Here is a 13,179-nt window from a genome sequence, read left to right on the forward strand (position 1 = left end):
GGGGAGGGAGAGGGAGGGAAGGGGAAGGAGGCCAGGAAGCGCTGCGGAGGGGGGCTTTGAAGAGCCCCCCCCCCGCAAGCGCAAGCAGCCGGCGGCGATCAGACCCCCCCAGCAGGACATCCCCCTAGTGGGGAAAAAAGGGAGGAAGTCTGATCGCCCTGGCTGCTAGCTGATCTGTGCTGTGGGCTGGAGAGCCCACGCAGCACAGATCAGCACAACATTTCATGGTGTGGAAGTGGTTAAATATTAAACATTCGCCCGTTGCTGAATATATATTATAGCAGCAGGAGAACTCTTGATAGGTTTATGTTTTTATTGTACCAGTGTTTGTCCTGATAAAGTTTGATTTTGAATACTTAAAGGACAACTGAAGCGAGAGTGACATGGAGGCTGCCATATTTATTTCATTTTAGGCAATACCAGTTGCCTGACTATCCTACTGATCATCTGCCTCCAATACTTTTAGCCATAGACCCTAGACAGTTAGATATCAGTGTATGGCAGGGAGAGCCTTTGGATCCCCAGTCCTACTACTAAAAGTTTAAAACTGCTGCAATGCGGATCTGAGTCACCTGCCTCTTATTAATTCAGAGACCCTAGACAAGCATGCAGCAGATCAGATGTTTCTGACAGTATTGTCAAATCTGAAAAGAGTAGCTGCATGCTTGTTTCTGGTATTTTTCAGACACTACTGCAGCCTAATAGACCAGCAGGACAGCCCAGCAACTGATTTTGTTTAAAAGGAAATAAATATGGGAGCCTCCATATTCTTCTCACTTCAGTTGTCCTTTAAAAGAGTACATATTCCTTCCATTTATGGGCATGTTGGTTTTAGTTTTCTGTAAATTGGTTTCAGGGCTGTGAAGTCAGAGCAATTTTAGGTACCTGAAGTTGAAGTCGGTGGTTTCATAAAGCTGAGTCGTCAGATGATTTTTATACCAAATCCACAGCCCAGGTAAGTATTAGACTAGGGAGTCAGAGTTGGAGCAATTTTGGGTACCTAGAGTCGGATTCGGAGTGAGAAGTCTGAGTTGGAGTCTGATGATTTGTGTACCGACTCCATAGCCCTGGTTGGTTTTGCCCGATAAATGGTAATTTGACCTATTGTGATATATATTTTTGCTCAGGTGTTGCTATTCTGATACATATTTATTTCTTTGTGCAAAAAGTTTGAAAGAGAAGCTGCAATGTGGACTTTTAAAATGATGTTATGACAGACATATTTATTATTAGTGGTTTATCTTGTGCCATCATCTTCCACAGGACTGTACACAGTGTTGGTGCATAAAAATACACGTAGCAAAGTAGAGAATGTATTGTGGCAGTCCATAAAGAGTAGCAGCGAAAGTTGAATACATATTCGGTAACATCTCATGTGTTTAATCGGCGGCCACTGGAAGAAAGGGGACGTGCTGTATATGGAAGGAAGCTCTGTGTCGTAGCATGAAACAAAGGAGCTGGGTACTGTCCGATATTTGCTCTTTATTTCAGTGTTTTAGTTACAAAAAAAAAAAACTGACATGTCAGTGCATACCAATGGTGCGGAAAGGATGGGGGTGGGCACCAGGCACTAAAAGGACCATCACAACGGCCGCTTTGCATCCTTGTATATGTTACGGCCAGAACCCGAAGTTTGGCCACTTCTAGTTCTAGCCGGCCACTTCGGGTTCTGGCCGGCCAATGTGCGAAGTGGCCGCTGCGCTGCAGCCAATGTGAGGAATGTAATGATTCATGTAACATGAATGTATCTTCTGGCCGCAGCGCAGCGGCCAAATGTATCGCAACCTAGTTCATTTAATGACCTTAAGGCGGCGGCAATGAAACAGATGAAGCCACGGCTTTTGCTCCGCCTCTCTCTCCTCCCCCCCCGCCTCTCTCTCTCCTTTTCTTATGGGCAGCCGGCGGGGACACGCGTGTCCCCGAGAGTCGTTCGTCGCACCAGGGAAAGCAGAGCGGGGAGGCTGCAGACATTGCTTCTGCCAGCACCCGCTCTGCAAGAACGGCAGGGAAGCCTGCCGCAACGAACGACTCCGGAGGGGACACGCGTGTCCCCACCGGCTGCCAATAGTAAGAGAAGGAGAGAGAGAGGCGGGGGGGAGGAGAGAGAGGCAGAGCAAAAGCCGGCGGCTTCATCTGTTTCATTGCCGCCGGCTTAATGTCATTAAATGAACTAGGTTGCGATACATTTGGCCGCTGCGCTACGGCCAGAAGATACATTCATTTTACATGAATCATTCCATTCCTCACATTGGCCGCAGCGCAGCGGCCACTTCGCACATTGGCCGGCCAGAACCCGAAGTGGCCGGCCAGAACTAGAAGTGGCCAAACTTCGGATTCTGGCCGTAACATATACATGAATGTGAAGAAGTGGTTCTAGTGGAGGACAGATGAAGGCTGAGTGCAGGGCTGAGGTTGCTTTTACGAGCGTATCTGGAAACTAGTGAGGAGATGTATAGGGAGAAAGATTGTGGTAAGCTTTGTATGCTAGCCTTATAGAAGTTTGAACTGGACCCTTTACTTAATTGGCAACTAATGAAGAAAATGGCAAAGAAAAGCAACAAATGAGGAATGCGAAGAGAAGTGGATGAGACCAGGGCAGGTTCTAGACTTTGTGGCTAGGTTCACAGTGGGTCATTGAGTTGTGATGCGACGTTAAAGTCACAATGCAGCTGTACAACCCAACATAAAAAAAAGTGGTAACGCACATTAATGCTCCATTACTGTCGCATACAGTAGATACAGCGGAGCATACAGGCAATGAAAAGTATGCTTCCCTGTGTCTGTTAACGTCTGCATTGCAGCAGTGCATTACCATAACACGACATTTCCAATGCAACTTTAATGTTGCAACGTCCCACTGAGAAGCTAGCCTGAAGCAAATGTCTCTGAACACAATCTATCACGTTTCAGCACTTTATGGGCTCCTACTGAACATCACCTGTCTCACTGTGAACTGTGGGGTATTTCTTTAGGTTTACATTATCTTACCAGTTTATTTTTATGTTTATTTTTGATGCTTGCTATTATTCTTTAGTGAAGAAGATAAACATTTAATTTGACAAAATATAGATTCAATCAGAGCCCAGTGTCTCCAATAGTGTAGGTTTGTATTTTTATGTGAATACACCTCACATTTTTGTAAATATTTTAGATAGCTTTTCATGGGAAAACACTGAAGATATGATACTTTATTATTATTTACTGTTTATATAGCTCTGACATCTTCCACAGTGCTTTACAAAGTACGGTACTATATATAGTCTTGTCACTAACTGAGCTCACAGTCTAATCCCTACTATAGTCATATGTCCATTGTAGTCTAGGGCCAATTTAGGGGACCCCAATTAACTTATCTGTATGTTTTTTGGATGTGGGAGGAAACCAAAGTGCCTGGAGGAAACCTACGCCAACACAGGGAGAACATATGAACTCCCTGCAGATAGTGCCTTGGCTGGGTTTTTAACCAGCACTGTAAGGCGAAAGCGCTATCCTTGCCTGTATAACAGTATAAATTTGCTGGCCCAATAACTCAACACAGTGAGTACACCGCTAAGTGAAGAATGTAAAAATTCTGCCCAATTAGACATTTCCCTCCTCAGGGTCATGTTATTCATTAGGGCCTGAGCTCAGTAACACAGTTGTGTCCGCTTTTCAGTTACACATCAATGTTACAGATGCTGAAAAACGGACACAATTGCGCACAACTGCGTTAGTGGGCTCAGGCCCATAGTGTTCCAAGGTCTCAGGTGTGAATGGGGAAAAGATAAGGGTGCATACACACATTAGACCATAGTCTTTGGAAAATGAAAGATCACAGACCAATTTTACCCCTTTCCATGTAGTATGAGGGCCATACCTTCACAGTCTATTCTATGGCGCTGAACTCCCCATCAGACAGAAATCTTTGCAAGATGCTGCACACACAGATGCTGCACACATTCAAAAGATCAGTATCTGCAAAAGATCTGTTCCTGCAAAAGATCTGTTAAAGACCACCTCACGTCAATTGGCATGAATGTGGCGGCAGCCCCAGGACCGCCTAACGGCAATTGGCGTATAGTCCTGGGGCAGTGTTTTGCTGGGGATCGCACACGCCGCTGCGCACGCATCCTTGCTTCAATCACAGAGCTCCATCTCCCAGTGGCGATCGCCGGTTCCGTCTATTTACATTGTACAGCGATGCGATCCCCGGCAGCGCTGTACTGGGGACAGCTGTATCACTCGGCTGTCCCCTAGAGAGGATCAGGAGTGACTGGCTCTCATAGGCTGATGTCTATGAGAGTCGATTGCTGTGACTGGCTGGCGGTGGGAGGGGGGGGGGGGGGGGGGATATAAAAATAACAAAAAAGTAGGGAAATGTATTACAAAAATGTTTACAAATAAATAAAAAAATGAATAAACATTGTGGGTGCGATCAGAGCCCACCAACAGAAAGCTCTGTTGGTGGGCAGAAAATGGGGGAATCACTTGTGTGCTGTGTTGTATGGCCCTGCAGCGAGCCCATAAAGAGAACCCGAGGTGGGTGTCTGAAACGTTAAGAGACCACAGAGGCATGTCCTGTGCATAATGAAATGTCTCTGATCCCCCCGGGGTCTCCTGTGCCCCCCTGTAAAAAGCGCCCAGCTAGCGACAGCCTCCTTGTCGCTGGCCATCTGTGTACCTTCTGTATGTCATTCAATGCGAGCTCCCCCACCTCCTATGAGCCTACTCCAATCTGAAGCGAAGCCGGGACCTGGAAGGTACTTCCTGGGACGCGACTTACAGTAGCTTCCGATTGGAGGAAGCTCACAGGAGGCAGGCAGCGGCAGGGACAAAGGTGAGGGAGTGCGCATTGAATGACATACAGAAGGTAAATAGACGGCTAGCCACAGGGAGACTGTCACTAACCGGGTGCTTTTTTCAGGGGGGGCACAGAAGACCCCGGGGGGGGATGACGAGAGGCGGCAATAGCGAGATCCAGAGGCATTTCATTATGCACAGGATATGCCTCTGTGGTCTCGTAAAGAGAACCCGAGGTGGGGTTCTGACAATGCTATCCGCATACAGAGGCTGGATCTACCTATACTGCCCAGCCTCTGTTTCTATCCAGATCCCCCCTAAGCTCCCCTAAGCTCTGCTATCCCCCATAAATCACAGCCACGCTGTCGACACGCAGCATGTCACAGCGGGCTGTTTACCTATGTACTGTCATTCTCGACGCTCCCCCCGCCTCCTGCATAGCTCCGGTCCCCGCCCACGTCCCTTCCCTCCCCGCTGATTGGAGGGAAGGGACGTGGGCAGGGACCGGAGCTATGCAGGAGGCGGGGGGAGCGGCGAGACTGACACTAAAGAGGTAAACACAGCGCAGCTGTGTGCCGTAGGGGCTTAGGGGGGATCTGGATAGCAACAGAGGCTGGGCTGTATAGGCAGACCCAGCTTCTGTATGCAGATAGCATTGTTAGAACCCCACCTTGGGTTCTCTTTAAGATTTCAAATATCCGCCTCAGGTTCTCTTTAAAGCTGCAGTGGCCTGAATTGTAAAAAAATAGCATGGTCAGTAGGGGGTGAAAGCCTATGGCAATGCTGATGATAACAATTCCTTGTATCCAGGGGAAAAAAAGACTAACTTTGAAAGTTTGAAATTCAAAAAAACCTACAGTACAGAGCCAAGCTTTACTCCAGATGTTTTCTGATCTACCAAAAATCTAGCCAATTAAAACATACCTTATTTAAAATTAGAAAAGATAGTAAATATCCCCCCTTTTATAGTGTTTTCTCTTCTGGACTAGTGGCTATGATCTTAAAGTATTCCCTGGTTGCCTATTAGTTTTCCCTGGTGGTTTAGTGGTCTACCCCCATCACTTGTCTACGCTCCCATCTTAAAGAGAATCTGTACTATAAAATTCTTACAATAGAAAGCATACCATTCTCTTCAATATGTTCTCCTGGGCCCCTCTGTGCTGTTTCTGTCACTCCCTGCTGCAATCCTGGCTTGTAATTAACAGTTTTAGGCAGTGTTTACAAACAAATGACATGGCTTCTAACCAGAGTATGATACGCTGAGAACAGCTTACTGTGTGACTCATGCAGAGCTTGGAGAGGGTGTGTAAAGCTTCTGCCAATGACAAGCAGTGCTGCACATTCCACACATTCCAGCCTCAGCCCGACAGAGCCGACAGGGGAAAGAAGATAAGATTTATTACAGAGACAGTGCAACTAGAAAATGCTGCAGTAAGACAGACCACATTAGAACAGGCTTAGGAGCTTATAGGATAGAAGAAATAAGGCTCAAAATTTTGTTACAGAGTCTCTTTAAATGGCTTTCCTTTGTGTGCTTGCGCCCCCCATATTTGTATAGCTTTCTCTGAGGGTCTAGCGGTTCTCCCCTCCCTCAACTTATAGTTATCCCCTGTGGTTCTCCCCTAATATAGTTTTCACTTGTGGTCTTCCACTTCATGTTTCACCTTGGTGGTATAATGCTTCCAAACCCTATACAGTTTTTTTTCCTGTGGGTCTAGTGCTCCACCCCCCTCATATAGTATTCTTTGGTGGTCTAGAGCTGACACCCCCCCCACACACTACCCTTCGCTGGTGGTGTAGAGGTTTCCCTTTTATAATGTTATCCCTGTTGTCTAGTGGTCACCAATTACATAGCTTTTCCCTGGTGGTCTACCCTGTCCCTCCACCTCTAGTGGTCGCCTTTATACAGCTTTCTCTGGTAGATCACCCCAACATAACTTTCTCTATAGGACTGGTGGTTCTCCCCCTCTTCCTTTGTAGTGTATAGATTTCCATGATGGTCAAGTTTGTCACCTCCTCAAGGTGGCCACACACGATACAATAGAATGATCCGATTTTACAGTAATTCGACAAAAACAATCGTATCTCTCGAAAGAATCGAAAGCTTTTATTTCATTCGACTGAAAAATCCAATCGGATTTCACGTTTTTTTCCATTTAAATCGATCCGGAATGCCAGATATTTCTCTTCAATTTCTACTAAAGATTGTATGGTGTGTGTTGGATTGTCAATTTATTAACCACTAACACTAACAGTGTTAGTGACCAGGCCATTTTTAGTTAAATAGGCCACTGCAGCTTTAAGGCCAAGCCGCAGGGCCGTACAACTCAGCACACAAGTGATTGCCCCCCCCCCCCCTTCTCTCCCCACCAACAGATCTCTTTGTTGGTGAGGTCTAATCGCCCACAACACCACACGGCTGTCCCCAGTACAGTGCTGCTGCGGATCGCAGCGCTGTACAAAGTAATTAGACCCTCCGGAGCGACGAAAAGGAGGCGGAGCTCCGCCCCCCCCCCCCCCCCCCCCGAGCAGGAGGCGCGCGATCTCCTGCTAGCCCCATAGACAGCCGTTCACGCCAATGGGCGTGGAGCGGTCCTGGGGCTGCCACACTGCTCGCGCCAATTGGCGTGGAGCAGTCGGCAAAGGGTTAATATACTCACCCTAGCAATTTTCTCAGCGTGACCAATCATTTTTATCATAATTGAGGAAAAATTGAACATAGGTGTGTGGTACATTGCTCATATTTTTGAAATATTACAGTCAGCCAGAAAAATGTATTGCAATTCTGAAAGTGAACAGATATTTAAAATATTGTATGGTGTGTGGCCAGCCGCCACCCTTACACTGCTTTTCCTGGTGTTCTAGTGCCCTTCCCCCCCCCCCTCCTTCCATATCCGATAACGATTCCCCGGTGGTCTAGTGCTCCCCTAGAGCTGGGTACTGGTATCTCATCTCACGCACACGCCAGCGGCGTTCCTAGGACTGTGCTACCCCTGCTTGCCCTGCAGCTGAACTCCTCTCTAGTCTCTACCCCCTGTTCTATCCTGACACCAGACTATCACGTGTGCGTCAGTCACGTGGCTACGCGACGTCAGCTAGGTCCTTTTACCCCACTAAGGATTTACCATTACCATATACCGTAACTGTAGAGGCTGCGCCTGAAGATTCTAATCTGCTCTGCGTTCCTGAAAGTCCTCATCCTGGACGGACTCGCTGCAGCAGCCAGGCAGAAAGGAGCTGGTGAAAGGGATTCAGCCCGGAGGAGGAGCTCCTGTAAGTTGTGTGTGTTTAGTTTAGATAATAGCAGAGTCCCCGGCCGGTATAAAGTTTCGTGTCACTGGGTGAGACGCAGTTGCTGGCCGAGCACTGACTGGGCGCACACAACTTCATGTGCCTGGAGCAGCTGCTGGCCGAGCACTGACTGGGCACACACAACTTCCTGTCACAGGAGCAGCTGCTGGCCGAGCACTGACTGGGCACACACAACTTCCTGTGCCTGGAGCAGCTGCTGGCCGAGCACTGACTGGGCACACACAACTTCCTGTCACAGGAGCAGCTGCTGGCCGAGCACTGACTGGGCACACACAACTTCCTGTGCCTGGAGCAGCTGCTGGCCGAGCACTGACTGGGCACACACAACTTCCTGTGCCTGGAGCAGCTGCTGGCCGAGCACTGACTGGGCACACACACACACACTCAACTTCCTGTCACAGGAGCAGCTGCTGGCGGAGCACTGACTGGGCACACACAACTTCCTGTGCCAGGAGCAGCTGCTGGCCGAGCACTGACTGGGCACACTCAACATCCTGTCACAGGAGCAGCTGCTGGCTGAGCACTGACTGGGCACACACAACTTCCTGTGCCAGGAGCAGCTGCTGGCCGCGCACCGACTGGGCACACACAACTTCCTGTGCCAGGAGCAGCTGCTGGCTGAGCACTGACTGGGCACACACAACTTCCTGTGCCAGGAGCAGCTGCTGGCGGAGCACTGACTGGGCAAACACAACTTCCTGTGCCAGGAGCTGCTGCTGGCTGAGCACTGACTGGGCACACACAACTTCCTGTGCCAGGAGCAGCTGCTGGCGGAGCACTGACTGGGCACACACAACACCTGTGCCAGGAGCAGCTGCTGGTGGAGCACTGACTGGGCAAACACAACTTCCTGTGCCAGGAGCAGCTGCTGGCGGAGCACTGACTGGGCAAACACAACTTCCTGTGCCAGGAGCTGCTGCTGGCTGAGCACTGACTGGGCACACACAACTTCCTGTGCCAGGAGCAGCTGCTGGCGGAGCACTGACTGGGCACACACAACTTCCTGTGCCAGGAGCAGCTGCTGGCTGAGCACTAACTGGGCACACAACTTCCCGTCACAGGAGCAGCTGCTGGCCAAGCACTGACTGGGCACACAACTTCCTGTGCCAGGAGCAGCTGCTGGCCGAGCACTGACTGGGCACACAACTTCCTGTGCCAGGAGCAGCTGCTGGCTGAGCACTGACTGGGCACACACAACTTCCCGTCACAGGAGCAGCTGCTGGCGGAGCACTGACTGGGCACACACAACTTCCTGTGCCAGGAGCAGCTGCTGGCCGAGCACTGACTGGGCACACTCAACATCCTGTCACAGGAGCAGCTGCTGGCTGAGCACTGACTGGGCACACACAACTTCCTGTGCCAGGAGCAGCTGCTGGCCGCGCACCGACTGGGCACACACAACTTCCTGTGCCAGGAGCAGCTGCTGGCTGAGCACTGACTGGGCACACACAACTTCCTGTGCCAGGAGCAGCTGCTGGCTGAGCACTGACTGGGCACACACAACTTCCTGTGCCAGGAGCAGCTGCTGGCGGAGCACTGACTGGGCAAACACAACTTCCTGTGCCAGGAGCTGCTGCTGGCTGAGCACTGACTGGGCACACACAACTTCCTGTGCCAGGAGCAGCTGCTGGCGGAGCACTGACTGGGCACACACAACACCTGTGCCAGGAGCAGCTGCTGGCGGAGCACTGACTGGGCAAACACAACTTCCTGTGCCAGGAGCAGCTGCTGGCGGAGCACTGACTGGGCAAACACAACTTCCTGTGCCAGGAGCTGCTGCTGGCTGAGCACTGACTGGGCACACACAACTTCCTGTGCCAGGAGCAGCTGCTGGCGGAGCACTGACTGGGCACACACAACTTCCTGTGCCAGGAGCAGCTGCTGGCTGAGCACTAACTGGGCACACAACTTCCCGTCACAGGAGCAGCTGCTGGCCAAGCACTGACTGGGCACACAACTTCCTGTGCCAGGAGCAGCTGCTGGCCGAGCACTGACTGGGCACACAACTTCCTGTGCCAGGAGCAGCTGCTGGCTGAGCACTGACTGGGCACACACAACTTCCCGTCACAGGAGCAGCTGCTGGCCGAGCACTGACTGGGCACACACAACTTCCCGTCACAGGAGCAGCTGCTGGCCGAGCACTGACTGGGCACACACAACTTCCAGTGCCAGGAGCAGCTGCTGGCTGAGCACTGACTGGGCACACACAACTTCCTGTGCCAGGAGCAGCTGCTGGCTGAGCACTGACTGGGCACACACCACTTCCTGTGCCAGGAGCAGCTGCTGGCTGAGCACTGACTGGGCACACACAACTTCCTGTGCCAGGAGAAGCTGCTGGCTGAGCACTGACTGGGCACACACAACTTCCTGTCACAGGAGCAGCTGCTGGCTGACCACTGACTGGGCACACACAACTTCCTGTCACAGGAGCAGCTGCTGGCCGAGCACTGACTGGGCACACACAACTTCCTGTCACAGGAGCAGCTGCTGGCCGTGCACTGACTGGGCACACACAACTTCCTGTGCCAGGTGAAGCTGCTGGCTGAGCACTGACTGGGCACACACAACTTCCTGTCACAGGAGCAGCTGCTGGCTGAGCACTGACTGGGCACACACAACTTCCTGTCACAGGAGCAGCTGCTGGCTGAGCACTGACTGGGCACACACAACTTCCTGTCACAGGAGCAGCTGCTAGCCGAGCACTGACTGGGCACACACAACTTCCTGTGCCAGGAGCAGCTGCTGGCTGAGCACTGACTGGGCACACACAACTTCCTGTCACAGGAGCAGCTGCTGGCTGAGCACTGACTGGGTACACACAACTTCCTGTCACAGGAGCAGCTGCTAGCCGAGCACTGACTGGGCACACACAACTTCCTGTGCCAGGAGCAGATGCAGTGATACTTCAGCAGGAATGACATGTATGCACACAGTACATAGCTCCCAACTGTCCTTCTTTCGGAGGGACAGTCCCTCTTTGGGAGCCCTGTCCCTCTGTCTACCTAATTTGTCCCTCTTTCAGGACGCTGTCCCTCTTTCTATGTAAATATATACATTTCTTTACTAAAAAATGTATTTGACTCTAAACTTTATTTCCATCCTTTAAATTGATATATTACTCATTTTAAAAAGTTAATATGAAGGAAAATGAACCTGGATAGAAAGGACCAGTGTGGTTTGAATTATAAAACAACATTTTTCGAATTAAATCTTTATGGAATGCATGGCCAGGGGTGTGATGGGGTGTGGCTTAAGTGTCCCTCTGTCTCATCTCAAAAAGTTGGGAGGTATGACAGTGCACACTGGGGTTCTACTACACTAGAGCCAGTGGCGGTGCTAATGAGCTGTGGGCCCCGATGCAAGTTTTACAATGGAGCCCCCCAATAACAATTGATACGGTGCACCAAAACCTGCCAATGGCAACTACAGTGTCAGAGGTGCAAGAAGGGGAACAGCTTGTTAATGATTACCACTATTCATAGTATCTATAGACGTGATTATTATGAGCACAGAACTAATACTGTAGTTGAGGCAGGGTGCTCCAACGAATTAACCTACACCGTTGAGCTAACCTACTTGCCATAGACTTTACTATCCCCTCCCTAACCCTTCTGCTATGTGTTTGTCACTGAATGTAGAAAGATTCGACGGGTAGGTTATTTCATTGGCGCACCGGCCCTTCGGGGCCCCTCTGGCCCAAGGGCCCTGATGCGGTTGCTACCTCTGCACCCCCTATTAGTACGCCCCTCATTAGAGCTTCTCAGCCCTCCCCTCATACAATACAGCTGGGAGCTTACGTGTCTGTGCAGAAAATCATGAGTCTTCAGCATTGTTCTCTGTTTTTGGAATTGCGTTTTTGTATAAGTACCAGCTTTTTGAGAGAAGTAAGAGGAACACTTAAAGTGGATCCGAGGTGAACTTTTACTCATTGCATAATTGTGTTCCTTTCCTATTGTTTATAGGGTATTCCTCAAGCCAAATACTTTTTTGTTTTTGTTTTAAAACTCTAATTCCCTATAAACTAAATAAACCACTTCCACAGGTGTTCAGAGAGCATTGGCAGTAGCAAGGGCTCATGGGAGCTCAGTCTGGGCAGGAGGAGGAGGTGTTACTAGCCATTGATTTCAGAGGAGGGGGGATTACTTTTTTGTCACAGGCTGAGTGATCAAGATACAGACAAGCCTGCCTCTGTGTAATGATTACAAACAACATGGCTGCTGTCATTGTATCACAGGAAGAAATAATCATTTTCTATTAAAGCTGTTTGCAGCTAGGTTTGCTGTGTAAACTTTAGATAAGATATATATATATATATATATATATATATATATATATATATATATATATATATATATATATATATATATATATACAGTAGAGGAAATTATTATTTGACCCCTCACTGATTTTGTAAGTTTGTCCAATGGCAAAAAAATGAAAAGTCTCAGAACAGTATCATTTCAATGGTAGGTTTATTTTAACAGTGGCAGATAGCACATCAAAAGGAAAATCAAAAAAATAACCTTAAATAAAAGATAGCAACTGATTTGCATTTCATTGAGTGAAATAAGTTTTTGAACCCCTACCAACCATTAAGAGTTCTGGCTCCCACAGAGTGGTTAGACACTTCTACTCAATAAGTCACCCTCATTAAGGACACCTGTCTTAACTAGTCACCTGTATAAAAGACACCTGTCCACAGAATCAATCAATCAAGCAGACTCCAAACTCTCCAACATGGGAAAAACCAAAGAGCTGTCCAAGGATGTCAGAGACAAAATTGTAGACCTGCACAAGGCTGGAATGGGCTTCAAAACCATTAGCAAGAAGCTGGGAGAGAAGGTGACAACTGTTGGTGCGATTGTTCGAAAATGGAAGGAGCACAAAATGACCGTCAATCGACCTCGCTCTGGGGCTCCACGCAAGATCTCACCTCGTGGGGTGTCAATGGTTCTGAGAAAGGTGAAAAAGCATCCTAGAACTACACGGGAGGAGTTAGTGAATGACCTCAAATTAGCAGGGACCACAGTCACCAAGAAAACCATTGGAAAACACATTACACCGCAATGGATTAAAATCCTGCAGGGC

General features: G+C 49.2%; 1 protein-coding gene across 2 annotated transcripts in view; it reads left to right on the top strand.

The window, feature by feature from the left end:
• Positions 1 to 7,799: 7,799 nt before the first annotated feature.
• The window catches only part of RNF180 (ring finger protein 180), a 69,455-nt gene continuing 64,075 nt past the window's right edge, over positions 7,800 to 13,179 (top strand). Inside the window, exon 1 of one of the 2 annotated variants that reach the window (XM_068249714.1) lies at positions 7,800 to 8,052. The gene's annotated coding sequence lies outside the window, so the exon portion shown is untranslated. Of the gene's footprint in view, positions 8,053 to 10,692; positions 11,013 to 13,179 lie in introns of those variants that run through there. The other variant, XM_068249719.1, reaches the window with a different exon arrangement.

This window comes from Hyperolius riggenbachi, chromosome 1, assembly GCF_040937935.1.
Source record: "Hyperolius riggenbachi isolate aHypRig1 chromosome 1, aHypRig1.pri, whole genome shotgun sequence".
In the NCBI taxonomy this organism is placed as follows: domain Eukaryota; kingdom Metazoa; phylum Chordata; class Amphibia; order Anura; family Hyperoliidae; genus Hyperolius; species Hyperolius riggenbachi.